Here is a 19332-nt window from a genome sequence, read left to right on the forward strand (position 1 = left end):
TAAAGCTAACATTTAAAGTTCTTAACTTATATAAAAGGAGAATGATCAATTATAAATTTTAAATTTATAAATGAAAGTATAGTTTATCCTAAAATTAATTAATTATGAATTATGAATTTTAGGTTTGTTTTATTAATTTAGTCAATAAATCTTATACACTAAAAAAAGTTCCATAGTAATTTTAAATAACTTCTACAGTATAAAATAAAAAATACAAGTAACACTTAAATAACAACAGTCCTTAGAAAAGAAAAAAAGTCAAATGAGATATCTAATGAGTTGAAAAAGTTAATAAGAAAAAGGAAAAAAAAGGCTTGCTTTTAATTCTTAAAGTAAGTTGTGCTCATAATGAACTTAAAAACATATTATTATGTTATGTATACAGTGTTAGTTGGACAATATTTTTAATTTTTTGTTATTCATGTAAAACCTTTCTTATTTGTATATACATACATTGTTTATTAAAGGACAAAAAAAATCACACTGAAGACCTGGTGTACATAGCAAATTTTTGGTTATTGAGTCGTACACCACTTGGATACAGTATTTACGTCATTGTCTAAGACAGTTACATAGAAAATTATATTTTTATTTTATAACAATAGCTGTAAGTAAATTTTTATGTGTTTAGTTTGAAAAATGTTTTAAATTTTTTTAGCAAGTTTAAAACTAACCATAATATTGTTATTTGTACTTTTTTGTTTCAGCAAACTAGATTAATTTAAACAGTTTTATGTTTAGAAATGACTTTTGTCTGAATTTTAAAAGTTACTAAATCAAGTAAAAGTAATTATTTGTCCAAGTAATATTTTTATATAAGGTACATTTTGCTTAGACGATGTAACTTAAATGGCTTTAAAATAAAAGTTTTTGGTTCTATGTAATATATTATTATATGTTTTTCACATAAAATAAACATTATATTACTATGAAGTAGGTAAAATGCGAGTTAAATAAAATTAAGCTTAAAGAAAAGTTTAAGTTACATTTTACATTCAATCGAACTAGTTTCACTTTTTCTTAGAATGTTTAATATTTTTTAATCTTACATTTTCTTATAGTGTCAAGTTTCTGGTATCACATTTCTCATTTTTTTACTAAGCTGTCTCAAAAAACTTCATTATGCCACTTCACTTTAGAGGTAAGTAAGACCGTTTGATTTTAAATAAATACTCTATTTCATTTATGTTTAACAAGTTAATGTTAGACTATTAAAATTAAAAAAAAAAATATTATTGTTTTTGTCCAATAAAAAAAACAATTTAGTAAATGTGTTCTATTTTATTAATAAAACATGTTAAATACATGTACAACCTTAAGTTTTTAATTACAGCTCTTTATATATTATGAGTAAAAATACAGTGTAATTGAAAATCAAGTTTCTTAACTAGATTAATATAATAAAAAGTTTTATAGTCTTTTTTTGTTATTTCATTAACAATTGTAAACATTTAATATTTTATGTAGAAAAAAGTAATAACTTTGCTTATTGTGTGTAGCAAGTTATTGAAATAATAATTGAGTAAGAACATAGCCCAGGGTAAAGTTTCTATATAAAAAATCAGCAAATTCAAGTTTAATTCACTCTCGAGTTTAAGAGAGCTATATCTTTTTTTCCTAGTAAATAAAAATACATTTTAATTCTGTTTTACTACTTACAAATTTTTTATTATCAAATGTAAAGTAAAAAACAATGAGTTGTTTTTTTTGATTAGCAAAACTAAAGATTTAGAAATGATATTTAAATTACAAAGTACGTGGATATTCGTAGATCTACGTTAAGTTAATTTACTTTAAAGAAATCGTATTTAAGTTCACTAATCATTTTAAATGTTAATTTAGTAAGGTAAATTTATTTTTAAATGTGGCACAATTAAAAACAAAAACTCATGTTTTATAATGTTTTTACTCTGTTTTATAACTTTGATTTTATTAGTTTCTGTGAGCTTTTTTTAAAGGTTTTTAAAAGTATAACTATTTTATCATAACTGATTACGTGTTTTTTGTTTGTGATCAGTCTAACAAAAATTCTATTTTTTATCTCTCAATATCATGTTACTGGTGTTATTATAAATATAAGTTTACCTATCGTCTCTACAAGTTTAATTGTTATCTTGTTTAAGTATTTTATTTAATTCATGTTTTAGATATTTACAATCATTTTTTCATCCTTCTGCATTATTTTCATTATTAATTTACGTATTTAGTGTTTGTTGTTTCTACGTTATTTAATTTACATTTGTCTTTAATTAAATAAAATCAGTTTTTCTGTTTTAATTATAGCTTTATATTTACATATATTCATACACGAGTCTATTCAAAAAAAGTAGTTAGTATAGTTTTAAAGTTTTTGTGTAAGTTTTGTTAACTAACAAATTTTTTCTGTAGAACAGTAATAAACTTAAATGAATACTTTTCAACCAGCAACTGGGACTCACCGGATTTAATCTAAGGACGGCTGAAATTCAGCTCAAAGAAGATTTAAGCAACAAGATCAGCTTTTTCAACCGTCTTCAAAGAAAGCGATGCTCGTCTAACTACTGAGAGTCGTATTGCGCATACAGTTTGCGGGATGCCCACAAAATGGCTTAAATCGCTGCGTTTAGAACTTTTGCCTCGAAAAAAGTTTCCACAAAAAATACCTGATGGTTCAAGAGGACCGTTTTTAATCAGAGTGGATCGAGATTTGTCTTATTACCGAAACGTCATGGATTTTCCTATAGATTTGCGCTATTCGCACAAATGGCTGGACGGAACGAACATTGCTGCAACCTGGTGAACAACAGCACGCTCGTTTTACTTTCCATCCAGGGTTGCCACTTTACCTGGAAACCTGTGAAAACCTTGAAAACCCTGGAATTTGACAATTTAGGCTAAAATAACCAGGAAAAACCTGGAATTTGAGAAATTTTGAAAATAAATCTGGAAAAACCTGAAATTTTTAATATTTTTAAGATTTTCAGTTGTTAAATTTTGATTTAAGACAAAAAATCTATCATATAAATAAGACTTTTTGTCATCATTATTTTTTTTTTATTTATAAAACACATTTTAAGTAACTTTACTGTATTTTTTGAATATTTTTTTACTATTTAACACAGTATTTTAAATAGAAATCAACTTAAAACTAAAAATAGACCCAAAAATGTGTACTTTTAAAAACCTGGAAGAAATTTGGAAAACCTGGAAAAAAATTTGAAAAAACGATTGGCGACCCTGTCCATCCCAAATCTTGCATGTTCGAAGAAAACCCGGTTGTTAAAACTAGCCCTAACTGTTAAAAAAATTATATATGACATAAACAAGTGTAACTTTTTCTAGGTTAAGTTATAACTAAAACTTGCTTTTTTAGAAAGTTGATGTACAGGTACTGTTTTAAAATGTTTTAATTAGCTTTAAAACTTTTTCATTTTTTTTTAATTTTCAAAAATTGTTATTATTCCTAAATGTAGTTATGACTAAAACTTCATATAAAATTTTTATTTCTATGCAATTGAAAGCTCATAATGTTTTTAACTTATTACTTAGTTTTTTTTGAAACACTTAGTAAAAAGTTAAAATAATTTAGAAAGTTAAAAAATGCTAACTAAATCAAAGTTAAAACTTTTTCATTAAAGTAATAATAAATGAGAAGCATGTTATTTAGCTAGATTATGTTTATAAATTAGATATTTTTAACAAAAAACTTAACAGTAATGTAGTATATTGTATTAAAGTTTTTATAGTTACATTAAAGGTTTTTTAATTGACTATATGTTTAACCTTTAAAAAGTTTACAAGTCTTTTTTTTTCAGTGTATTATAAATATATTTTATAAAAATGGATTCTCAAGAACATGTCAGAGGTCTTTTGAAAATCGATTTTTCAGTCAAATCTGATGTTAGTGAAGAAAGTGACTTTGACAAACTTTCACTATTTGGTATTGTTGTGTTTTTCACAATATTGACTCCGGAGAACACAGCCTACGTGAAGTTTGAGCTCCACGATAACGGTTGGTTTATAAATCTTAAAACTTACCATGTATACTTTAATACTTACAAATGTTTTTTTATCTTCAAAAGCTTAGCGTAGTATAAATTTTGATATTAAATGTGAGTATATATTTACATTCATATTCATTTGAAACAGCCGTAAAAGCTAAAGAAGAGTTGGCGGGTAAATTGTTTATGGACTCGGACATTCAAGTGAACTTGGTTGAAAAAAAATCTTTTCTTGAAACGAATGCTTCAAAGACGGTTTTTATCAAAGGCCATCTACAGAATGTTAGCGACAAAGCCCTATACGAAGCTTACCGAACATTCGGAAACATCAAGTTGTGCGAGGTTAGATAAATTATTACTGAAACTGCATTCAATGATTATTAATATGTTTTACTAAAACTAATTATTACTAAACATATAAAGCAGTTTAACCATATTTCTATTTTAAAATAAAGAATACACAATTAATACCATCAACTTTTTACACCAGATAACAATGTAAAGAACGCATGTTTTATCAATTTTTTTAAACAAAACTTGACTTTTTAAATGTGTTGTGTAATTTTTTTTGTTTAAAAATAGATAAGACAAGATGAAAATGGAAGAAAACTTGATTATGCAATTGTTACTTTTCATGAGGCTGGAGGAAAGGATAATGCTTTAGCAAAAAAAACTCTTCAAATTAACGGTGCTAATGTGAGTAATTATATGTGCAAGCTGTAATTTGTTTTAGTAAATTTTACATAGAGGTTGCAATATGTAATTTCGTTACAATTCAGTCAAACATTTGTTAACTGTTTAATAATTAATATTTAGTCATACATAAGTTTTGTTATAAAAAAAAACAGTGTTTAGTTTTGAATGAAAAATTTAAAGTTATATATGTACTTAAGTTTAATTAAAGCTATAATACAAAAAGTAATTTCTAGTAAAGTGAAGTAAAGACTTTAAAAGTACTTATCATACATTTTAGTATTAAACTGATGAAATTATTTATTTTATAGATAACTACCTTTCCATATAAACTTCCTAACGATAACAACAACAAAAAATTCAATACTATTTATTTGGGATATGCTAGTTCAGTTTCCAAAAAAGAAATTGAAGAAGAGCTTTCTGTAAGTAATCTATAATTTGTTAGTTTGCATGTATTGTAGATTGTAGATTGAAGAATGCAAGTTTTCGGTTTTGAGTAATCATTTGAATTGTAATTAGCAAACAATGTAATCTAAAATGTGATCTTTCAAGTAATGTTTTTGAAAATACAAATATAAAATTGTAAGATTTGTTAACGTTGTATGTTTAGTTTAAGAAATGTTTGCACTTTTTATAAATACTGTCATTATTTTACGACTAGACTGTTGTTTTTTTTTCAGAAATTCGGTAATGTGGCTAAAGTAGACATGAAGAACAAGGACAACAAATTGTATGCGTTTATCGAGATGACCAGGTGCGAAGACGCGAAGAAGGCTGTTGAAGGACTCAACAAAAAGTACATCAGAGGTTTTTACACGGATTATTTATAATTTTATTAACTTTGAAAAGTTTTTAAGGGATTGAAAGTTTCATTGGTAGTTCAAGTTTTGTAAACATTTTCGTTGATGTAAAAGTTTTCAATTGTTTTACAGGCAGTCAATGGGTTTTAGCAGGAAAAGTAAATAAAGATGCTCAAGCAACAAATGTGGTGAATGAAGATGTTCAAGCAACAAATGTGGTAAATGAAGAAACTCAAGCAACAAATGTGGTGAATGAAGATGTGAGAGTAGAGTTGATGGTTTATGGATTTGACAATAAACAAAATCTCGTGAACTACTTTGCTAAATACGCCCCACTCAGTGAAGTAGAAGTTGGTTTTATTAGTTACAACTTTAATAATACAATCAACTTTGTTAAGTAACAATGAAATGGACGTAAATATAATTCTCAAAAATAGTCTGAGAGTTTGCATGAAGGTCATTAAATAAACTTATGCCGCAAAACAACAAAGTTGAAAATCATTTAAGCACAAATGTAACTTTATTAAATTACTTTTTAGAAGTCTTAATGATATTTGATACTGTTCTGAAACCCTAGCTACTTCATTTATCAGATAAAGTTGTCTACTTTTATTTAAGTAGAAAGTTATAGTTTTTTGTGTTTAAAGTATAAGTTTAAAATCTTAAATTAGAAAAAAATTGTTTTTATGATAACGTTTCAAAGTAGATACTAAAAACTTTAAAAGCAAATTAAAATTGCCTGGTTTTACGGTTTTATTTAAACAATGTTTACATTCTTACCCTTTACTGCTATTCTTTGAAAACTACATCGGTAAATAGGTATTATTAACCATTTAGAAATTACAAGTCTACATTCATTGTAATCTAGGATGATTTGATCACAAAAAAAGTATTGTTTTAAAATAGTAAAAGTTATTGAAAAAAATATTTTTTTTTTATAGTTCAATTTATCTTTTATTTATTATCTACTAAAAAAAGTCATAACTTCTTAATCTTAAGATTGAAAAAATCAAACTAAGAAAATTAGTATGTAAAAATACGGCTATTAAGTGTACACAGAACTTACTGAATTTAGCATTATACTGATTTGAAGTTTTTTAAGTAATTTCAAGAATGACCAGGTGGTAAGAAAAATCATATTTAGCCTGTTGAACACAAAATATACCTTAAGTTTCATATTAGATTAAAACTAAAAAATCCTACTCTTAGCTTTTTATTTTTTGAATCTATTTTGAATATTAATGTTCAGGTTGAACAAATATAACTTAGAAAATTAGTTTGTAAATTAGTATATTAAAGTAAGATTGTTAAGTCTACACAGAACTTACTGAATTTAGCTTTAAATAAGTTTAAAGTTTAAAGTTTTTTAAATAGTTTTAAGTATGAGAACTTATCATATTTTAGCCAGTGAAATATAAAATATATTTTAAGTTTCATAACATATTAAAATTTAAAATCCTGACTCTTACCTTTTTTTGTGAATCTTTGTAAAATCAACTCATATTGCTTTACAGATGGTTAGAGGTAAGCTAGTTGCATTCTTTAAAGTAAGAAACAAAGACGTGGCTGAGCTTGCGATAGAAGAAAAAAGTGGGGAAAAGTTTAATGACAGAAAATTAGACGTAAAATTTGCGCGAGGTCGTGCAAATTGGGTTCCTAAAAATGACTATAACCCAAACTATGGTAATCGGAGAAATCAGAACAATATAAGAAACTACAACTTTTACGCTGGTCCACAGGTAAAAATTGTTTAATTATGCAAACAAAATATTATGAATTAACAATGTTTAAAATGTTTTTTTTATTATGCTGTAAACAAAAACGTTTTTACAAAAGTATAAAAAGATGTTACCTTTTTAACTTTTAATTGTTAACATTATTTATACGTTTGAAACTTCACATACAGTATTTCCCGCAACAATATCAGAGGGAAGCGGTTCAACAGAATGACTTTGGTGTAATAAGAAATGTTCCTATTGGTTTTGGAGATCGATTGGACCAAAATTACAGAAGAGAAGCACTTAGTGATGTTAGGAGTATTTTACAGGTAAATACTTTATAAATATATACTAAAACAAGATCATGATATGTTTGACTTAGAGTTTTTTTAAATAGGCAAACTTTTTTGTCTTAGTTAAATTAACCATTAAGTTATTTATATATTGCAATTGTACTTGAGTATAATAATTCAAGTTAGTGAAGTATTTGAGAAATTGACTTTAACAAAACAAAAAATTCTTAAACTTTTTTGTATATAACATATTTTTATGAGTTTTTTAAATATGTTGTAAACCTAAAGTGTGCTAAAAAATTATTTATTGCCACGCTTGTCAGTGATTCAATTGTTAAAAACAACTTTAATAGAAAATATTTTTAAACTAAAAAAAAAAATTAATTCATTCTACATAAACAATTACGAGGCTTAATTAAGTAAATTTAATAAATTGTAACACAAATGTAATCATTGAGAACAAGGTATACATTTTATCAGTTAAAATTAACAAAGAAACAGCTTAAATGGGTAAAAAAATATTTTCTAAACCAAGTTTTAATTATCAGGCCAAAAATTTTAAGTTTTTAATAAGTTTAAAAATGGTTATCATGATTTTCTTTTTCAACTGTTTTTCTCCATTTCTTTATCAATGTTGTTTTAAATTTATCCGTATTGTAGAATTCATACTAAACCTAGTACTTTATCAAATTTTCACCAAATGCAAAATTAATTTTTAAAATATTTTAATATATTCAATGGCCCGAAACTTCTCTACTTTTTTTAATTTAACCTAGTTTTTAAGTTTTTTGAAAAAAATAACAAAATATTTATATTTTTTCAGCAGCAGCTTGGCAGACAAGTAGGAGGAAACCCTATACCAAGGCAGGCAATGGGAGGACAAGGAAGAGGTAGAAGAAACAACGGAGGTCAGCATCGAGGCAACAACAGGCAGCTAGTTCATTCTAATAGCAGGCAACAACAACAACCCCAGGTTTGATGTAGTTTTAATTGGTTAAAAGTTATTATTTATATATTTTATATATATGTTATATGCTACAGGTTTGTTTATTTTAAGTTATTTTTATAATAAGTTTATAAATATATTTAATTTTTGTTAGACATGAACTGTATGGAAAATAAATACAATATAAAGATGCTTTTTATTCAATTTTTTGTGCAACAACAGGCAACGGAAGCGGTTGGACTGGTTGAAAGTTGTGCTGAAAGCACAAATGAAGTGGTTGGTGGCAACGAAAAGATAAAAGAACGATGTGACCATCAAAATACTCAGGTTAGTATACATGTTGAAATTATTTTAAATACTAAAAAGTTGTAACAATAATTACATACATATCATTAAACAAGATTAAACTAAGTAAGGCAAGCGATTAAATTTTTTTTTGTTTTATAATACTTATACGGAAAATAATTACTTTGTATTAGTTTATTTTTATACATGATTTTATATGAAACAGGTGGTGGAAGCTTCAGCATCGGTTCAAGTTGAAAGCAGCAAGAAAGTGGTTCTTCTTGGTGAAGCGAAGAAAGAGACACAACATGTTGATGAGCAAAACAATAAGGCTAGTATATATTTTTACTACAAATAAACAGAAATGTTAAAAGGTTAAAACATGTAATTAGTAAAAAGTCCACTATTAAAGTACAAAAGTACTTTTTCCGACAATTATCAGTGTGCAGTATCGTAGTTAAAATTAGCAAACGTAAAAAACGAAGTATTTACACTAAATAAAAACATCATTGAATTCATTTGAATTTACAGATTACATGCTTATTAAGTAGAATTATAAAAATACGTAACTACCAAATAAGTTAATCATACATTTGATAAGTGTAAATTCAACAAAGAAAGCAAAATATTCTAACAAAAAAATTATTTTGCCTAAAAATTTATGGTTTTAGTCTTAAAACTTAAACTACTTTAAAGTTTTTAGATGGAAATTATAGCTTCTTTATGACTTTATTTTAAATCTATCCTCATTTTCTTTTGCAATACTATCATGTATTCAACAAGTGCAAACAAACTTAAATTGTTTACTTTACCCTACAAACCACCTTATAATTTTTTAAGATTCTGATCTTGTTTAATAACTTTTTTGTCAATGATGATTGACTAAATTTGTATGGTTACTATTTATTCTTCCAACGTATGTTTGTTTTCAAAAACACACATATTTAAATTTAGCATTTTTATCATAGTGATGGGTATTTTGTCTTATTTGCTTATCTTTAGTAAGTTTGTGGTTTAAACACCATTCTTAAACTGTTTAGTCTGAAAATATTTACAATAGTTACGTTAGGATTTTACGATGACTAACGTATCCTGGAAAAGTTTATATCTAAACTTAGAAATATTATTCGTGGCTTTATTTTGACATTTGTATTATTAGTAGTTGCTGTAGGTATCCTATATCAAAAAAATCATAAATGCCAATAATGTTTTTAAATAATTAACGGTCTAGTTTTTTATTTCTCTAAAAAAGGATAAATATTAATGTATTTTTTATATGACTTGTACGCAACATAATTATCATTCAAATTTAAAATCTAGAGATATTATTTTTACACTGTTTTATACCACAACAGTTGGTGAAAGAGCTCCCGGTTCAATGCAGAGACTCGACACCTTCGCACTCTGCAAATGGAGAATCTACTGACAATGAAGGAGTACAAAGTGTTCAGCAGACCAATCAGGTAAAATTATGCAGTTACAGTTGTAATTCATGTTACAAAGACATTTAAATATATTTTATTTATTAGTTAAAATTTTCCCTATTTTTTTATTTAACCTAGTTTTTAAGTTTTCTAAGAAGAAAAATAAAATATTTATATTTTTTCAACAGCAGCTTGGTAGACCAGTAGGAGGAAACCCAATACCTACACAAGAACCGAGGCAGGCAAAGAGAGGACGAAGAAGGAGAAGAGGTAGAAGAAACAACGGAGGTCAACAGCGAGGCAACAACAGGCAGCAGGTTCAATCTGGTAGCAGGCAACAAGCCCATGTTAGTAGTAGTTTTAATTGGTTGAAGATACCGGAAAGATTGATCATTTAAATGCTTACAACTTTTATCTTAGAATTCAAACGACAAAAGCCAAAAACATTAAAGAATAATTAAAGTAAAACTTAAAGCATATGTTTTAGTATTGTTAATTAATGAAGCCTATTCATACAGAGACAGGAAGGTCAGAGGGACCAACCGACAAGTTTCAACACCGAGAGTTTGGTTGATTTTCCTCCTTTAGGATAAAATATTAATGAAGTTAAAGCAAGCAGTGACTGTTTTGAACCTCAAACTAAAAGTGTCACATTAATGTTCTAAAAACTAGATTTATTCTTTTTAATGTATTTTTTAATTAGTTAGTATCGTTAGGTTATAAAAGGACAAAAATCCACATAGTTAAAATGAAATTAGAACTTTTTCTTTTAGGTAATTATTTACAATTTAATGTTGTTTTTGTCGTTCTAGTGTAATAGTTATAGAATATATAATGGGAGTGTCTTGCTTTACTTCAAGTCCTTTGACTATATTTTGAGCGTCGAATTCTTTATCGTGTTCAATAAATTATGGTTAAAAATAAATTCAATGAAAAATTTAAATTGTTAAACGTAATGATTTAAGCTAGTTATTTTTAACTTAAGAAGTTATAAAAAAATATTTGATCCTGAAAAAACTTAAAAATAGTAATATGAGAGGTCACTGTTGTAAACAAATCGTGAAATAATCTGCTAGTTTATAGAACGGTTTGCCAAATTGGGCTATGAGCAGTAAAGGGGGCCAAGAGATCATAATTTGAAACTAGATACTCTGTAGTTGATGAGAAGAGCAAAAAAAAAGTCTTAGAAGTTTTTAATGGTAGTTCTAAAACTTAAAACTTATACTACATATTAAGGAAAAAAATAGGCGATTTAGATGGCTATAAGTCTTAAAAGGGGAAGCCACAAGGCCATAATCTGAAACTTATACCAAATATTTTGGAGTTGATGATGAATAGTAAAATTAAGGTCTTAAGCGTTTTTGATGATATTTTTTGAGAAATCTTGTTGAAGGAAGCCATAGTTTTTTTAATTTTCTTAAAGGGGGCTCTTTGAAAAAAATTTAGGAACCTTGGTTTAAAGGTTTGTTACTAAACTTCAAGGTTTGCTTAAAAGCAAGCTTTTACAATTGTTAGAAAACTGAACAAAAAATATACATACATATATATATATATGGTATAATGGCTCACGTTTGTTTGAGTACTTTACTGTTATCTCGCTAGAGACTTTTACAGTCTATTATAGTTAAATATATGGTAAATAGCTTATTAATTTAATAGAATTTTTTAGGTCATTATTTAAAAATTTAGTGCAAGGTTAATAGTTTTACAGGTTTTTAGACTTTTGTAATATACATTACAAGCGAAATGTTGTTGAGATATATTATATAATACAGTTCATTTGCACATAGTTATTTTTAGACTTGCAAAGATACAATTAGTAAATTTTAATTGCAAATTGACAAAATTATAAAACGGTTAGGTTTTAAAACATGTCTTGTAAAACTGCGGACAAAATTCAGCATTTAATGTATCCACGATACTTTACAGCTCAAAGCATACATTCCAAAACCCATTAAAAGAAAAATCTTTGTTGTGAAAACTTAGAACTAGGTTTCTAATTCAATACATACCATTTAATAGTTCTTTAATTGTTTATTTTGTCTCATTTTTGGTTTTGAAAAATTCTATATTGATTACTAAAAGTAGTTAATAAAACTGCAGTCTACGGAAAATTTTTCTATACAGTTCGGCCCGCAAGTAAATTATTAAAAACAAATTGGTCCTTGACTGATAAAAGGCTGCCGAACCCTGATCTGGTGTTTAACATAAAGTTTATCATCGGATAAATTTGAAAAAAAAACTGCTCAGTATAGGCATAAAATTATTGGCTTAAAATAGCTTAATTAACTTAACTGTAGCATCTACAGCAACTAAAATGAATTATTCTTAAGCTTTATAGTTTATAACTGTAATAAATTTGTTTTTAATTTAAAATTAAAGTTTTTTTTTTTTAACTGAATGGCATTCATTTTCCGCTTAAGTACAAAACGTTTAGATGCGCACTTTTTAATTAAAAAAAAAAATATTCTCCATGCATATTTGTTATTTGTTTGGTATAGTAGTTTTTTGCAGAGGTCAAATTACTTATTTAAGTTGAAGATAATTGTAACAAGTAGTTAGATTTAAATACTTACAGTTTGATAGAGTAGGTGTCAGAATTCCACAGCTAAACATTTGCATTGGTCGTTACTTTAGCACGGAAGGAACTTTTACCTCTATATATTTCACACATATAACTAAAGTTAACAGTAACTTTATTCTAAAAGTTTTTAGAAAGCTATAGCTAGTATGCTGCTTAGCGAATAAAACTAGTTACATGTTGTTGATAAGCTCAGACATAAAAATATCTTTCTTAATTATTTATTATAAAGACAGTTTAAAAATATCATAAATCAACTTTTATCTTTGTGGTAAAAAGCTTTGGGCTATTTGAAATAAATTGTAAAAAAATTTAAACATTAGGGTTTAATACAAGGCTAAACCAACTTAGGGCTTGTTTAATTAAATTTTAACATTTAGCGTTATAATTTCTTAGTTATTTAGCAAAATATTCAAAATGTTATATAAGCATAAAAAAAGAATCATAAGAAATTTAATCGTGCAAAAAGGTCGCTTGTAATGCTAAAGTGACACTCAGTGGTTTAGTTCGTGGTCAAATGTCACTTTCCAAAGTGATCTGTTGTCCAAAATTGACTCTTTCCTTTTAAAACACGTTTCTAGTTTAAAATAAGATTATGTTATTTTCTGTTTCAACTATTTTTACTTAAATGTATAAAAAAGATTTCCTAGAGTCTAGTTGTGCTAAGAATTATTGTTATTAACTTTTGACAATGAACTTTTTAACTTAACTTTTAAAAAATTATCCATTAGAATCAAAAATTAATAGTATTTCTATGAAAAAGTTTCTAATATTATTTAATGAGCTTGTAACAACTTGATAATGTTATATGCATAATAATTCAAAAAAAATATGTTAGCAAAAAATTATTAATTTATGATCAATTTGTGTTCATTTTACTCTGTTTTCTTTAAGGTATTGTTAACTACAATAAAAACTATGAAGTTCAAATTGAAAAAAACTACTTAATATTACATAAAAGTTAAGTTCTCCAAGATGAGCATCAGATATTATGCTTATTGTTTAACTACTTTTTTAGTTAAACATTTATTATAAAGTTTGTTAGTAAATGTTAGTTTCCTTGCATGAAGTGTAGATTTAACAATTCCTAGAAACACTTCATTGCAGCTCTTTGTAGTACTTAAATATAAAAATAAACCTTTTTTAGTGGTTTTACTAAGGACATTGTATATAGTATTTTATTTTTCAATGATAATTTGACTTATTCATTCTGAAAAACTAGAAGTGTCTAACATTTATGTAACAAAACATTACATCTAAACATTATGTTTATGCTTCATAAAGTAAACTGCAATAAGTTTTTTTCTTAGCTTCATTTGTAGTTTATATTTACACATACTAACTGCTTAAACTACTAATTTTAAACAACATTGTTAATAAGCTACTAAAATTGAACAAAGCGTATGGATAGAATATTCCGAAAAGGGATATATGGTCCCTTTTTTGAAAACTTTATAATGGTCAACAACCGATTAATAAAACCATGAACTTAAACTACTGGAGTTGTTGTTTTTGCAACTGCTTTATTAGAAACTAAGCTTGTTTTAAAGTTTTATTTATTCTTACTAAACTACTTCAAACTAATTAAGTTTTAATTAATAACTAAAGGAATTGTGATGAAGAATTTATCTCTATCAAACTGCTGCTCAAACATAACTGTTTAATTAAAAGTTTAGAACAAAATATACTTTACTTTAATTTTGTTTAAACTTAACTACAACACTTAAAACGTTCAAAAAATCTAAGCAATCACAACAGAAAATAAGTTTCGAACAAACAATATATATTTACTCGTTTGATGAAAAGTTGATTCTACTTTTTTAAATAGTAATTATTTTGTTATTCTATTGTATGTTGTAAAACAAAACTTTTTACTTTTGACAAAAAACTCGATGTTTCGTATTTAAATTATCATCATGAACTACTGTTTTTTTGGCCAAATATAAAATATAATTTTTCATTTTGTATCGTCTTTTGAAACTTATAGTTATAGATCACTTTTTTAGCAAATTTATGAATACTGCTTAAGCTAAATCAATGATTTTTATGTTTGTAAAAATTTGTAAAGGATTATTATATGTAGTCATAAATACGACCTTTTAACTACATTTTCTATGTTCTATATCATTTTGTTTACGATACAAAGTTGATGAAACTTACCGATGTTTGTCATTTATAAACCATAAAAGTTTCTTTACTGATTGAATATTTATATACTGTATTTTAATTAGTTTTATGTTCTAAGAAAAGACATGCTTTTTGCTTGGGGTCATAAGTGGATAAGTGGTGCTCTTGCTCAAAAAATTTTTGAATTTTTTTTTAACTATTTTAAAAAATAAATCTTAAAAACACAAACACTTTATACTTAATAAACTTTATCTTTATGTAAAAAGCAAATCTGCATTATACCTGGCAGAGCTATTTTTAAGTAGTTCTAAAATGTTATCTTTTTTCTTTTTAACTAAGTAATAAAAATGACGTTTTAACAAATCTGGGTTTAAAACGTTTACTTTTCACATAATTTCTTCATTATTCGATACTTTAAAAAACATTAAAAAAGTAACAGCCACTCGGTTTATTTAGTCATGTTTAAGTTCTGAAAACTTTTGCTTTTCATGCTCTATCCTATCATTTGTTTTTCTCAAAACCAACTAAATATTTTTAACAAATTGTAATTTTAATGACCAAATCTTATTAAAAATAGTAGAAAAACCATTTCTTGTTTGTGTTGATCTACTTTAAAACCCTGAACATTCTTCAAATATTTAAAACCACAATACAACTCTAGATATAGTCTCTTAAATATCATTTTTTAAATACTTATAATCTATATTCTATATGAAATGCAAAACATAAGAAGCAGCTGATAGCATTATATTAAGACTTAAAAGTAAACCACCAAAACAAGTCTAATAAGGGTTTATCTAAAGATTATATTTCATATCCGTACACCGAAAAAAGGCTAGTTTTAAAAAGTTCAAAAGCTATACATAAAAAATTTACAATATTACTAACTTAATAAATACCACATTTATTGAAAAGACTCTACATAGAGTACTTTTTCATAAGTTTTTTTTATTTGGAAGGATACATTTGATCGCTTGTTTCGTAACATATTTTTAATCTTGTTTTAAATAATAAAAAAACCCAAACTAAATTTAATAATATATAACTATTTCTCTGAAATGCCTTATCTTTTCATACATAAAACTTACTTTCAGTTTAGATTTTAAAACAATCGATTTTTTCTAAATTTATACTGTTTTTAAAGAATAATTTTATTTTTTTTCATCTAAACATTGTTATAGTATGTTCAAAATACATATATTAAAAATGTAGTTGTAATTAGTATTGTAAAAAAATGCTTACAATATAAGGAAAAATCGATAAAATTTAAAAATGTCTATTAGATGTATCTAGTTTGTGCGCAAATTGGTTTTCTTTTTTTAATATCAAAATTCGACATAGTTTTCATAAAGTTTGACGATTGTTTGTCATTATGATATTCTTATTATAGAGCAGGGGCGTCGCGTGGGGTGTTGCACTGCCGCAACTGCACCACCTTGAAATTTTCTAAGAAAAAAATAAGTATCTTTAACGTTTTGGTTATTTTTTTGAACGAAATCTCTTTTAAAACTTCAATTTTGAAAACGACCATTTTGCCCACTTCACTGCCGCAAACTCTTAGCTGACTGCCGCAAATGAACTCAAAAAAGCAAAATTTCTTCAAGAATTACCGCAAAATCAATATCTTGCGGTAAGTAAGCTAAGTTGAAAATTCCCTAAAACAGGACTTGCTTAAGTATCATCTACAAGCTATTGTAAACATAAAATAAAAACAAAGCTAAGCTACTGCAAAGGATTAAACTTGAGTTTATGTACCCACATGATTTTTTAAATTTAACAGATCAATTCTATTAAAAGATTTGTTATAAATTGCAAATTTTGAAATAAAAGATAAAAACCCTAAATCACCAAAGTCTTAAAAACTTGATTTTTTATTTTAATCTGCATACATAAACTTAACTATAACTGATTATTGTTATCATAAAGTTAATAAAATAAATAATAAAATTCAAGTTCTGAAAAAAAGAATTAAGTTTATTATAAACTCCTAGTTCACTCTTACAGAAAAATATTTTAGATTTATATTAAATAAAAATTGTATTATTGAAACAATCACATATTTAAATAAAGTAAATAGCCTTAATTTAGAAACTTTGATTACTTAGAGTAGTTTAACATTTTAGGAAAATTTAGTCTACCTCTACTTTAAATAACTTTTGGTTTAATTTTTTCATAAACAAAGCAAAAGTTTTAGATAAAATTGTTGAAACATGGTTGCCTAGCCTCATAATCAGGATAACTTAGAAATGTTAAAAACTCAAGATGACCCAAGATAAATTAAAACAGACCAAATTAGAAAAATATTCAGGCTGACTAAAGCAGTTTTAATTTTTACTCTGAAAATAACAAGTTTATTTAAAATTAAAAAATAAGTGTTTTACCCCTATGGCCACATGAAAACTAACTAACTAAACTTTTACTTCTATAATGGTTACATATTTATAAATTATCTTTAAAATTCTTAAAAAGTTCAACAGCCTCACAACTACACTTAAAAAAGTTGAGCTCCTGAGAAAAATACTGTCATCAAAATGAAAAACAAATAAATATTAAATAAAGAAAAGATACCCTTAAAAAACTATTGAATTTTAAACCTCTAACAAAAAACATTAAAATTAGAAAAAAAGTTAATAAAAATGTTAATGTTTGTAAAAAAAAAAAGTGCAAATTAGTAAGGAGTAAGGGGGGAGGGTGTATAGGCACTTTTTTACATGTTGTTCTTATTTTAACTTTTTCAGAAAGCTAATAGTTACTCTTTAATAAACTTGAAATTTCCAATTAAACTTTTAGTTACAACCAGTCAAAGCCAGAGAGTACAATGGTTTATTATACAAGGAGCAAACCAAAACAGCAAAAAATACAATTTTACTAAAAACCTATATTCTCCATCATTTTTAAAACAATTTTTAATTAAACTTTTTCATCCTAAATTTTTTAAAACTTTATACTTTTGTTGAAGAGAAGTTTTCAATTTTTAAGTATCAATATATATTTTTATATATACAAAAAAAAACTTTTGTTATAACTTTTTTTTCTTGGTATTTTAAATATCTAATTTAGCAATTTTTTTTTGTTTTATAAAAGAAACATCTAAAGATTTTGAGGCCAACTTATAAAAAAAAGATATGATTTTAGTAATTTGATTTATTTGTTGTTTGAGTTTATATTATAAAAATAAGAATCCATTTGTACCTCTGACTGTGAATTACCATATCTCAAAAATTTTAAGAATTTTTTATATTGATAAAAGATGACTTGTAGTTAAGTTAAAACTGTATAAAGTAATTTCAGTAAAATAATTTTAAAGTAGATGTTAAGGGCATAAAGGGGGGGGGTAAACAATTTTTTAAACACTGTTTTAGTTTGTGCCTCCCATTATGAACCTTTGTTGCCTTTGAATTTGACCGGCTATATCTTAAAACATATACTGAATTTTTAAAATCTGTAAAAAGCATCTTGTAGCTTAGTAAAAACTACATAAAACAAGATCAAATTGTTTCACCCTCCTATGCCCTTAAAAGCAAAGCTTATCTTCAGGTGTAGCAAAAGTTCAGTTGTTTTTAAACTTGACAGTAAAAACATATTATTATTAAAATAATTGATATTTTTTTTTAAATTCTGCACCACCTAAAAAAAATACCACGCGACGCCACTGTTATAGAGCATATTGAAAAAGATTATATAGAGCATATTGAAAAAGAGCCCTATTGAACTATCATTGATAGTTGTATGTCAAACTAACAAAGTTTAAGATCTACTAAAACTAAAAGAACTCTAAGTATATTTTAAAGAAGAATTTTTTTTAAGTTTTTACTCTTTGTTAGCATGGTTTAGGTAGACATGCCAAAATGAATCGATTTTATATATCTTGGAATTTTTTCTAACTTAGCTTAATAAAAGAAAGAAATGCAATTTTATGAACACAAAAAACAAACTAGATTCATGAAACTAAACAAAAAGCCACAACTATTACAACTAGACATAGTAACAACCCCAATTTTTTTTAAACTAAAACAATACACTATCAAAAATTTCCGGCAGTAGGATTTAAGTTTAATATGCTGTGTATAACAAGTTATAAACAAATAATAGTTTTGGTCTACATGGTTTAAATCAACAGTAAAAAACAAACTATTTTTAGAAGTATGAATGCCTCTAACTTTGGTTTATATATATTTTTTTAATACTGTTAATTTTAGTCACTTTATGGATAAATTAACCATAATTAACTTGTTAACTTGTCCTGGAAAAAAACGTTAAAAGGTATCCGTGGTGTACGACTCGATAACCGAAAAGTTTTTTTTTGAGCAACAGGTCTTAGGAAAAAATACTAGGAGCGCTTTTTTTGTCGTTCAACAAACTATAATAATATAATTGTTAATTGTACGTAATGTTAGGTTAATAAAATTGAGAAAAAAGTATCTTCCATTTATGTAGTTAATAAAATGGACTAAAAATCTAATAGTACTGGAAATAAATTAT

This window comes from Thalia democratica, chromosome 7 (assembly GCF_965202585.1).
Source record: "Thalia democratica chromosome 7, ktThaDemo2.hap1.1, whole genome shotgun sequence".
In the NCBI taxonomy this organism is placed as follows: Eukaryota; Metazoa; Chordata; class Thaliacea; order Salpida; family Salpidae; genus Thalia; species Thalia democratica.